Below are 13,290 nucleotides of genomic sequence, written 5' to 3' on the forward strand. Positions count from 1 at the left end.
GCGGGGCACCTGGGTGGCTCAGTCATTAAGCATCTGCCTTTGGCTCAGGTCATGATCCCAGGGTCCTGGGATTGAGCCCCGCGTCAGGCTCCCTGCTCAGCGGGAAGCCTGCTTCTCCCTCTCACACCCCCTCCCCCCGCTTATGTTTCCTCTCTCACTGTCTCTCTGTCAAATAAATAAATAAAATCTTTAAAAAAAAAAAAAGACTCTCAATAAAGTGTAGATAGGTTATTTCCAGCTAAATCTAATGTTATAAGTTGATGAACTAACTCAAGCTTACATGAAATCAGTGTAGGATATATTTTTAAACAAACTTAAATTTATTTGGAATACATAATAATTAAGAAAAGCAAATCTGAACTCTTAAAATCTAGTTTCCCAGAATGGGTCTACATATATTTGGAAATTGCACTAAATCATCATGATTCATACATATTTTTAATTTGAGAAATAATTGGTAAAGATCTATTTTTAACTTCAAAAATGAGAGGACACTGCTTTTATATAACATTTTATACAAATAAAAGAATGTTGTAATCATTAATATTAAGCCACTCTTGTAGAGTTTTGGAAGGGAGTAACAAATTCAGAAATAATGTATCCCATAAGCTGCGCCTCCTTACTTTCCAAATACATGGGTGACACAGGTAACATGAAAAGGCCATGTTCAGAGGACTAAGATGATACCAGAGCTGGACAAACAATAAGTATCATCTACATTGTTGTAAGGCTCCTACAAATGAAGACTGGAAGCCTTTACCAACTTCCTCTGACTCTCACAGCAGAATGTTCAGTTCCAGATTCCATTATCCCTGCACTGTGGCTCAAATAAAGTTAAATACAATTTTTTTCATGGTTAAAGTCATGGTTTGACATTACAGCAAAAAAATAAAAATAATGCCTTGAAAACAAGTTTCATTTTCAGAGCAACAGGTTTGCATTTGCTCAGTTTGCTAAATTCAATGCAGCCTGGAAGAGATGAGTCACTCCTTTATCTACCCAAACAAAATAGTAAATTGAGAACTGTGCACTTGTTTGTGTGGAAAATTCTAAAATGAAATCAGACAACTATAGTGGTAGTGGTTTACCCTTTTGCCCTTATCTAAAAGTTGTAACATGAAGCTAGAAATCAACTTTACTAACCAGCAGTATTCACGTGATTTCTCCATCAGCAGAGATGTACCAATGTTTTTTTTTCCAACAAACATTTCGGAGAGTGGGTACTCTTCCTACATGTTAAGCACGTAGCTTAAAGAATGGTTACTAAGACCTGGATTTGATACCAAAAAAAATAAATAATATAAATTGGGGAGATATACTACCTGCTAGATTACAATAGCAGATAATGCTAGATGCTAAAATGATGGACAGTTACCTGAAGGGGCCTGTATTCTATAGTGTGGCTGGGGAGGGTCTCTCTTGGGAGATGACATATGAGCTGAGATCTAAATGAGAGGGAGCTAGCAATAATAATTATTATTACTACTGAAGTTTACTGAGCACTTGAGTTGTGCAAAGGATTGAGCAAATGCTTTATAAGAATGACCTCACTCAGTCCCACTATTACTATCTTAATTTTAGTGATGTGTAACCAACTCTTGGAACTTGCCCAAGATCACATACCTAATATGTGAGGGAATGGAATTTAGACCCAGATTGTCTGGCTCCAGAGCCCATGTTTTCAACTCTTTGCTAAGCGGCCAGATTCTCAGATGACCCTAACTCCATGCCTCTCTGTCACCTACTCCCACAGTCCTATCTTAGTGGTTTTTTTTCCAGAACTGCCACCAAGCAAGAGGTATGTCCCAGTACTCCCTTCTCCCCACTAATCCCTCCTCCCACTCCTTCTCCCCACTCCTCAAGCCTTTGGCTTTATCTACCCATCTGCCCAGTTTCCTCACTCTTTTTCTTCTGATACATCTGCTCTTCATTGTCAGGAAGATGACCACGCCTTGACATTTCTTTTGCTGGCTTTAAGTCCAAGTTCTTTGACCTAACTTTCTTAATTTTCACTTTAACCATTCTCTTGTTCACATTTCAAACTCCTTTTTAAAGCTGAACTTAAATGGCAAAACCACCAGCTCTGAGGGAATTAACAAATTTCCTTTTTCCTGTATCAGGTTACTGAGTCCTCTAAGGAAAACCACACAGGAGTACCAGTTGATGTGATGGCACATGGAGAGGCAACCCCTCGGTGCCCAGAAGTTCTACTGCATGCCTCTTCCCAGCCCAAACAGTGGCCCTTCCAAAACGTCCTGTCTCAGACCCACCATCTTTTCACTCACTTCTGGTATGTAACATAGCTCCTTAAGAAATAAAATTGAAGCTATTATGCAGGACATTCCCAAAATTTCCTTAATGTACCATTCTGAAACTTACCAATGGCTAGTCTATCCTCCTCTCTAGGCTTTGAGGAAAAGGAATCGATCCTTCTTAGACAAATTAGCCTATCTTTGTAATTTCCTTCCACATGCATCAAGGGCTTCACTACACCAATTATGTACTCTCTTCCTTGTACTGAACCTCTCTTTTCCTACTGGATCATTCTTCTCTACTCTTCCCATCTTTAAAAAAATATCACAGTAATTTTTTCTTAATGAAACAAATTGAAGAGGATACACACAAACAGAAAGATATTCCATGTTCATGAATTGGAGGAATCAATATTGTTAAAATGTTCATATTACCCAAAGCAATCCACAGTTTCCATGCAATCCCTATCGAAATACCAAAAGCATTTTTCACAGAACTAGAACAAATAATCCTAAAATTTGTATGGAACCACAAAAGATCCCAAATAGTCAAAGCAATCTGAAAAAGAAGAACAAAGCTAGAGGTATCATAGTCCCAGATTTCAAAATATACTACAAAGCTTAGTAATCATAACAGTATGACACTGGCACAGAAATAGGCACAAATACCAAAAGAACAGAATAGAGAGTCCAACAATAAGCCCATGCTTTTATGGTCAATTAATCAATGAAAAAGGAGGCAGGAATACACAACGGGAAAAGAGTCTCTTTAATGATGTTGGACAAACAGCACAGCTACATACAGAAGAATGAAACTGGACCACTTTTTTACACCATAGGCAAAAATAAACTCAAAATGGATTAAAGACCTAAGTATGAGATCTGAAACCATAAAATTCCTAAAAGAAAATATAGGCAGTAATTTCTTTGACATCGGTCATAGAAACAATTTTTCCAAATACATCTCCTTTGGCAAGGAAAACAAAAAGCAAAATTAAACTATTGGGCCTACACCAAAATAAAAAGCTTTTGTACACTGAAGGAAACCATCAACAAAACAAAAAGGCAACCTACCGAGTGGTAGAATCTATTTGCAAATGAAATATCCAAAAAGGAGTTAATATCCAAAATATATGAAGAACTTACACAACACCAAAAAACAATCCAATTAAAAAATGGACAGAAAACCTGAACAGACCTTTTTCCAAAGAAGACATACAGATGGCCAACAGACACATGAAGAAATGCTCAACATCATTAATCAGCAGGGAAATGCAAATTAAAACCGCAATGAGATATCACTTTATACTGTCAGAATGGCTAAAATACAAAACACAAGAAATTACAAGGTATTGGTGAGGATGTGGGAAAAAAGGAACCTTCATGCACTGTTGGAGGGAATGCAAACTGGTGCAGCTACCGTGGGAAACAGTATGGAGGTTCCTCAAAAAATTACAACCAGAATTATCATATGATCCAGTAATTCCTTGACTGGGCATTTACCCAAAGAAAATGAAAACACTAATTCAAAGGGATACATGCAACTCTATGTTTACTGCAGCATTATTTACAATAGCCAAGATACAGAAGCAACCCAAATGTCCACTCATAGATTAATAAAGATGTGATACACACACACATGCACACGTACATGCAATGGAATATGATTCAGCCATAAAAAAGAATGAAATCTTCCCACGTGCAACAACATGGATGGACCTAGAGGGTATAATGCTAAGTGAAATAAGTCAGTCATAGAAACACAAATGCTCTATGATTTCACTCATATATGGAATTTAAGAAACAGAACAAATGAACAAACAAAGAAAAAAAGAGACAAAAATACCAGACTCTTAAACACAGAGAATGAGCTAGCTGTTGTCAGAGAAGAGGGGGGTGGAGGGATGAGGAGGGAAACAGATAAAGGGGATTAATAGTACATTTATCTTGATGAGCACTGATAAATGTGTGAAATTGTTGAATCGTGTTCTACACCTGAAACTATTGTAGCACAGTGTGTTAATTATACTTGAAAAATCACAGAAATAATTTTTTTAATGAAACAAAAACCTTTATCAATCCAACATGATCTAACCAGCAACCTATACTCTGCTTCTTATTAAGCCAAACTCCTGGAAGGAGCAGTCTACACCTGGTACCCCACAATTTTATTCCTAATTCATTTCCCCATTCATTGGATTTGGTTTCCACCCCATCATACAATTAAAATAGCTCTCATCAAGATACTCAAAGATCACCGACAGCCAAATACAATGGACTCTTTAAAAATCTACCCTAGTTTCCTTGTAGCATGTGACACTGTCAATGGCCGCTTCTGATTTTTAAGTCTCTCTTCTTCCCTTTCAGAATACCTCTCTCTTCACTAGTTCTCTTTTTTCTTCCTGTTCTTTAATAATCTCCTTTCCTGGGTTTCTTCCACCATTTACCTTCTGAATACAGATAATATTATAAGGTTCTAGTATTAAGCACCATTCTATCTATAAAATATCTTCAGTAAGTAAGCATGTAGGTAGATAAAGATATGTGATTTCTAATTCAGAAGCCAAACTGATTTTCTGAACTCCAGACCTTTAAATATCAAATTATATAATGATGTCCTATATTTGGGAATCCCCTAGGCATCTTAACTTTAGCATGTCAAAAAATTGAATTTATCTGATGCCCAACTCCTAACAATTAAGATAGTCCTACTAATAAAATGGTGGTAAAGGCTCTCTCTGCTGAGAAACTACAGAAATGGGAGTGGAATTGTATATTTAAATAGTGAGAAAGTCTGAAATAACTGCTATAGGAAAAGAGAAAATGAAAAAGAGATAAATGTTTAAAAGCTAACAAACAGAAATAAGGTCACAGTTAGATAGTCTCAAATTTATAATGGACTCAAATATGCAAAATTCTTCAAATATTCCCAGCAAGCTTTTGAACCCAGGAAGAAAATAAGTTCAGCACTATTTATTCTTCTGTAATTACAGGACAACAAGAATAGGCACATGATTAACATATGTAAGCCAGAGCTTAAGCACATAAATATCATTATTCTCACATTTTAAAAATTACAGGCTTTCATATTAACATATTACATACAATAACTCACTTAGAAGAACATTTGAAAACATCACGGCATTAATTGGGTATATAAGTATAAATGAATAGAAAAGGATGTGGTTCTACTTGTAAATAATTGTGGTTCTTACTACTGATGGAAAAGCAGGTTTGAATTTGAACTGGATGAACACTGCCTCTAACTGCCCTGGGTCTGGAAACTGTTGGCACTGATTTGCACCCATCAGTCTGTCTGTATTAGGCTTTAGGTAAAACCTGTCATAGAACTCCTTCCTATATTCATTCCTTGGCAGGTCCTATTCAGCCACTGTTTTGACATTGTCTTTAATCCATCTTCCTCAAATAACCAACCAGAATAACCTAATCATAATAAACATTTCGCCATCAATCAAGAAATTATATTACAGAACCCTCGTAACAATCCTTCACACATACACACACATCTATAGAGAGCACACAACTAAACAAACACATCATTAATCTATGCATAAGTACTTTTAGGGTAGGCACATATACTAAATATTAGTATCTTCCTATGTTCTACATGAAATGCTAAATGAAAAGCAATTTTCTTATTTATTCCATTAGGATGATTTTCAATTCTGTTACTACTATCATACATTCCTGGATCCTCTTCTATCCTAAAGAACATTTTATAGTTAAATTGTGTGAAATTACCTCAGCCACTAGAGCAGAGTGGTTAAATTTCATATCATTTAATCAAGCCTATTATTTATTTCTCATTATGTAAGTGCTGTCAAAGACAGGAACCATCCAAAAACATAGAAATGTTCTTTTTTCTCCAAGAATTCCTTCCAGTTATATGGGAGGAAAAAACTTTTAGGTTTTTCTAAGGGAAAGACAGATTAACATGAGAAAAGCACACAAATTTTATTTAATATTTTTACATACACATAGGAGCCTTTGTTGGAAAACGAAGACCCAACAAAGTGGTTAGGACCAAGAGCTTCTAAGCCTTTTTAACAGAGAATTTATGGAAAAAATGACAAGAAAAAGGAAAAGGGATCTAATAAGCTTTGAGGGATAAGAAACTGGGAAAGTGGCTAGGAAATATATGGCAAAAACTAACTGAAGATCAGGGTTATTTTAGGTTTCTTTATACAGATCCGTTCTGGAATCAACTCCCAATCTCCAATGATAAAAAAAAATGTTCTCTTCCTGGTAAATTCCGTTTTGGAATCAACTCCCAAACTCCAATGATAAAAAAATGTTCTCTTCCTGGTAGAAACCAAATGTTCCCAATCTCCAATGATAAAAAATGCTCTTTTCCTCATGAGAAATAATATGACCTCCTTTAGGTATAAAAAGAGGTCAGAGTACCCTTCCTGCATCTACTGTTTCTCAAGTGCCTTCAGCTCACAATAATCAATATGCCAAAGTGGCACATTTTGGGGTGGTATGTTCTGATCCCTTTCACAGCACCTTACCAAAAGTTTATAAAAACTCCAACTCAATCTAAAACTTTACACATTTCTCTTTTATCTCTTTCTCTTTCTTCAGGTGGGAAAAAATGTTAACGAGTAGTTGTGTTGAGGGTCTCCGGTTTGCTGATAACTACAAGGATTCACTGGATTCAGCATATAGCCATACTTATGCTAATATTTATTAGACTGAAAAGATACAAGGCAAAATCAGCAAAGGGAAGAGAACATAGGGTGCGGTCCCATGGAACCTGGGCACAAGCTTCCAAGAGTCCTCTCCCTGTAGTGACACAGGATGTGCTCAATTCTTCCAGCACTGAATTCTGACAACATGTGTAAGGTACTGTCTACCAGGGAAACTCATTAGAGACTCAGTGCCCAAAATTTTAATTAGAAGTTAGTCACTTAGCTACTGTCTGCCTAGTATGTACCAAAATCCAGACTCCCAGAAGGAAAGCAGGTGTTCAGCATAAACCACATTCTTTGTACAAAAGGTCTAGGTACCGTGAGCTACATCTTATCATTTAAGGAAAGTTTCTTACTTGATTATCATTAAAGTTCCCATATGCCAAACAAGGCCTATTTTGGAAGCAGACCTAAGGAAATGGTCTCTGGTCTACTATGTTAACTCCTTTCTTCCCAGTAGTAAAATGGCCAAAGAATAGACAGAAAGGAAAAGAATGTATTAAAGAATGCACTACAACAACACATTTAGAAGATGGTAGAAAAGAACTCTCTTCCTTTAAGATTGATTGGCTTTGGCTACCAATAGATCCCTTTTTAATTACTGCAGTGGTTGTATTCAAATTATAACTACAGACAGCCTACTCATATGAATAAGGCATATGAATAAGGCATTAAAATGAAAATAGAAAATGAAAAAGATATTCTTTTTTTAAAAAGTAGTATGGATAGGATCCAACATAAATTCTAGCTTTAACTGTTCACACATCTAAGATCATAATTTCACATATGTGGATTACAAAAAAAAAAAAATATTTACCAACTTGAAATTACAAAAGTGGAAAAATTGGACTAGGTAGGAGAATAATGGAGTAAATTTACAGAATAAAGAAACCAGTTCCGTCTAGTATACGAGAATCTTCCTACCTGCCTTCTTGCTATTTCTCATATTCATGAAGAATTACTAAGCCTACATTGAAACAGTTTCCATTAAAGGACAAAAAGTAGACTACTATGTAGGTGACAACAATGATTATTTGTTCACTGATATCACTAAAATATAACACAATTTCTCCTCTACTCTTATTTGATAGTCAGTGCATACAAAGGACTGGGCACCTTAGTGAATATTTAAAAATGAAAACTTGACCCCAAATAAGCCAGGGTACTCGGAATATTTTTATTATATTTTTGTGGGTTTTTTTTAATTTTCCCTTTTTTTATTGTTATGTTAATCACCATACATTACATCATTAGTTTTTGATGTAGTGTTCCATGATTCATTGTTTGCGTATAACACCCAGTGCTCCATGCAATACATGCCCTCTTTAATACCCATCACCAAGCTAACCCATCCCCCCACTCCCCTCCCCTCTAGAACCCTCAGTTTGTTTCTCAGAGTCCATAGTCTCTCATGTGGATTTTTTTAAATTTTATTTTATTATGTTAGTCACCATACAATACATCATTAGTTTTTGATGTAGTGATCCACGATTCACTGTTTATTTTAAATAAACATTTTTCATCTACAGTATTATGTACTTTGTGTGAGACTTGTAAGGGTAATGAGAAAACAGCTACATTTTAATGACTCAAAAACAACATCCCAGGGAAACAGTAGCATATCATGGAAAGATCATGAGTCACAGACTTGAGATCAAATCCCAGCTCTGTCACTCTATAACCTTAGGAGAAGTGCTTACCATCTGTGAGCCAAGGTAACTAAATTTATAAAGAGGACTCAATAACATCTACATATCAGAAGAATGATGACCTACACAAAATCAATTAGATAAACATCTGGAAGACTGACTGGCACATTTTAGGAACTCAACAATGGCAAAGGTTTATTACTAACTAGAAACAACATTAAAATTAGAGAGCTAGGCACCTGGGTGGCTCAGTCGGTTAAGCAGTTAAGTGTCTGCCTTCAGCTCAGGTCATGATCCAGTATCCTGAGATCAAGCCCTGCATTGGGCTCCCCGCCCAGTGGGAGGCTGCTTCTCTGTCTCCCTCTGCCCCTCCCCACTGCTTGTGCATGCTTTCTCTCTCTCAAATAAGTAAAATCTTTTAAAAAAATTGGAGAGGTAATCCAACGTCTATATTTTAAAGATGAGGAAATTGAGAGACAAGGAGATAAAGCAATCAATCCAAGATAAGGGAAGTAGTTTACAGCAGAAAAAGAACTAGCCACAGGTCCCTAATATTCAAACTAATATTGATTCCACTTCACTGTATTACTGACTTGGATACTAGCCAAAAAACCTCTTAAATAATTAAATAAGTTACCATGTTCTTTCCTGAGATAGGAGGAAATATTAAATAGGAATTATACAATCTCTGATGCAGGATGTTTCTGCAACATTCTGTCAACCGTCATAAAACTGAGAGGAAAAAAAAAATCACAGAATAGAGCTGACTTGGTTAAAACAAAATCAGGTATAGACTACTTATCTCCTTCTATGTTCAAGACACCGACTAGACACTGAGGAAAGTATTGTATGAGAAACACTGATTGGGACAAATATGATCAAGCAGGAGGGAAGTGACATCAATGTTAGCTAGTAGAAACAGAATTTAAGTTAGTAAATTCAAGAGAAACTGCTCTGATCAGCAAGAATTCATAAAGAAAGGTACATAAAATAAGGAGACAATGAGCAAACTCAAGTGTGAAGAAGAGAAAAGATTGGGTCACTGATAAAGGACAGGCATTTAAGACCAACAGTAGCATGGGCAAGAGCCACAGACTGGGCCATCAGGGCTGTTCATGAAGAGTAAAAGTTCAAGAGGGCTAAAAAGAGATTAAAAAGTAAGGTCAGAAACCAGGGTGGGAGAATGCTGAAATCCAGTTTAAGCTTTCGAAAGTTTTTCAGCAAGGGAATAACGTGATCAGATATGTGCTTGAGAAAGATTAATCACCAAAGGACATTATGCTAACATTAGGATATTAAAATATCATAGCAACATTAAAAATAATTGAAGATCATCCTTTTAAAGCAGGAATGGACTTTTAGAACCAACTTTTTTCTCATCTGAATTCCATTTTCAGCAATCAAATTCAATCGAGCTGGCTTATAATAGATCTATGGCATTCAAGAGACTAGGGGAAAAAAAAGAAAACACCACTTATCAGTCTCAGTCTTTCTGAAGAAAATATAGGTATGTTTCCATTCAATCCAATAAACATTAACTGCACTCAGCAACAGCCAAGCTGCTGAGACACAAAGACGAACAAGACGGCATGGTTCCACATTCTACTGCTACAGAGAACCATACAGCGTGGTTAGGCAACAGACACGTAACAGTTATTTTTAATAAATGTGATATATATGAGCAATTTTTTCTTCTGTATTTCAAATTCAGCCTCTCTTCCCAATTTATGCTACCTAATCTATACTTACATTTCATTCTTCAGTGTCTTCATCTGTCCTTATCTTTATATAATGTTTTCTAACAACGATTCTTTGTCAAAAAGAAAAGAGCCCTGAGCTAACACCATTAGGTGATAGCTAAGGGAACCAAAAGAAGATAATTTGCAGTTGCTAGTGAAAGTAATAAAGACAAAGAGCAAAAAAAGGGAGGCAGGGGGAAGAGAGAGGCAGAAACATGGCTAGAGAGAAAATGAATGCCTATGCCACCCAATCTCAGAAGCCAACACCACTAGGGCAAGAGTGTGCATAGCATTCCTGTTCTGTTTCCCTTTGGTGCCTTCTTCCATGATGAAAGTGCTCATAACGTGGGTGTGGGCAGGGGAAATGTGGTTGAGAGGAGAACGGGGAAGAAGGAAAAGATTAACAAGAGAATCTGATCAACTGGACACCTCTCCCAAAAAGTCTTCTGTAAGAATTCAAAATAACTTGATTCTGTAATATTTGAAAAAGAATGATCCCAAATTAGGGGCAAGCCAAATGGAAAGACAGTCACTTGTAAAGGCTTTATTTACAAATGAAAAATTAGTGGAGAGAAAAAGCCACTTGGTCAATTTTCCCAAAGAGTTTGATAAAAGCCTCTTCTAAATTCTAGGACAAAAAATTACTATAAATTTTTCTTTTAATTTTTATAATTGCTAGCCTTTGAGTTTTAGATACATCAAATATATGGTACAACAGTTATAGATACACAGACGTACACATCACATACTTTTTAGTACACTAAACATGTATACTGTAAACTTACGTGTTTGTATTATACTCACTTTATCAAAAATTTAAAAAAACAAATTTAAATTTTAATTATTATAAAGATTAAGAGTTTTTATATCTTGGCATTGATGACAAGGTCATCTTAAGCATAAATGTTCTGGTTCCCAAGTCTCCTTGGTTGGAAGCACCATTCTTAATTATAAAATTTCTCATATAAACACAAACAAACCACAAGAGAATGATCTGTTTTACAATACAGTGTCTAGAAACCCAGCACAGTGAAAAGTAGCAACTGACTTATCAAAATGATACATTGAAACAAAAATGATATTTAAAGTATAGGCAAATATAAAGCTCAATTCTTTATCAGGACAAAAATGGCGACAAAGTTAGTAAGTAACAAACAAGCCTCAAGTAGAACACCATTCGAAACAGAATTCAATTAATTATCTTAATACTGACTCTGTGAACAAAGACTAATTCCAGCCCAAAATATGACTTCCTTAAAGCAGACACAAGATGAAAACACTGACTGAATATGGATATTATATCCAAAATGAGATGTAAGTATCTCAGTGAGAAAGAGGACTGATCCAAGCACAGGAAAAAATAAATTTTTATTTATATTTTTTGTATTTATTGAAATTAAACTCTTTTCCAGCATGTTGGAACATTTTAGGTTCCACATGACCAGTTAATTGCATGTATAGATGATTTAGTTTTAACTAACCTAAAATGGACAGGAAGCTTTAAAAACAAAAACCTGCAAAGAAACTACACATTGAGGGGTGCCGGGTGCTGCAGTCGGTTAAGTGTCTGACTTAGTTTCGGCTCAGGTAGCAATCTCAGGGTCATGAGATTGAGCCCCATGTTGGGCTCTATGGTCAGCACAGAGTCTGCGTAAGATTCCCTCTCCCTCTGCCCCTCCCCCCCATGCTCACGGGCTCTCTCACTCTCTCAAATAAATAAATCTTTAAAAAAAAAACCAAACTACACATTGAATATAACATTACTAATGTATGGATATGTATTTGTAAATGTGACATTAGGATTAACATGAATTCAACCAGCATTCTCAGAGTGCCAACTATGGACACAAGGCTAGCCTCAAGGGCTATGAAAAATACAAGGCAAGTCATGTTGCTCAGCTAAAAGAAAACCTGGTTAAGGGCACTGTGGTTTATGACCTGACGGACAGCAGTCAGCCCCATCTCCACCTCCTTCCAATATATTCTTCTATTCCACAGAGGCTACAAAACTCAATGTTCAGACTCCCTTAAGCTAAGTTGGGGGCGGGGGGCAAATTAAACTCAATATAGAGAGAATTAGAATGTGGAAATGAGGTAGAGACAATATACTTGCTAATTTGGCTTTTTGCTACTGGCCAGCAAGGTCTTAAAGATATAATTTATTTTGTTCCATAGTGAATATCCCCCTTTGTGCTATCCCTTCTTAGAAGCCTAAGCAAGGCCACATCTGCCAGTATTATTATAAACAACTATTGCATAAAATACCTAGAGCAGTTCCATTTCCCACACTAACCCCTAACTGATGTTATAAAGTTTTGCTTTTACTGTATAAACAAAAGAACAGATTTAATAGGATTTCACCTGAAATTCTCAGCTTCTCAATTAAGCCATGCCCCACTCACCTCTACTGGGAAATTAGCCTGACATACTCTTGCATGTCTTGATAAACTCATTCATTTCTGTATAATTTAGGTGTTTTATGAACTGATAGTGAGAGGACAACTAATCAATTTTCCACAGTCAGGAGAACTAAGGGAAGTCTCTGAATAAAAGAACTTAAACCAAGCAAAACAAGTATGGTAGCCCAGAAATACAGCTACAGGAAGCTAAATCAGGCCATCACTCATTGGGATCTCACTATTTAAAACTTGTTAAAGTCATGATAGGTAGAAAGTAGAATATATACTTAAAATCTGTGAGTCAATTTTTCTTAACTCAAGCAAAATACATATTAATAATCTTTAATAACTGATTCAAACCCTTTTATTAGTTAAGGATCAGCTACATAAAATATCAGGGGCCACTATAATAACAATGTCACAAATAATTCTTCCTTTACAAATAAAACCTTCTGTCTTTTCTATCCTAATTTGTCTACATATACTATTACCATTTTCTTTTTGCCAAATGAAGCAGAGACACAGAAAAGGACATTAAT

The 13,290-nt window shown here is 35.9% G+C and overlaps 1 protein-coding gene across 1 annotated transcript in view; it reads right to left on the minus strand.

The window, feature by feature from the left end:
- The window catches only part of CEP128 (centrosomal protein 128), a 419,635-nt gene that overhangs the window by 290,295 nt on the left and 116,050 nt on the right, over positions 1-13,290 (minus strand). The gene's annotated exons all lie outside the window — the stretch shown is intronic.

This window comes from Phoca vitulina, unplaced genomic scaffold (assembly GCF_004348235.1).
Source record: "Phoca vitulina isolate PV1807 unplaced genomic scaffold, GSC_HSeal_1.0 scaffold7, whole genome shotgun sequence".
Lineage (NCBI taxonomy): Eukaryota > Metazoa > Chordata > Mammalia > Carnivora > Phocidae > Phoca > Phoca vitulina.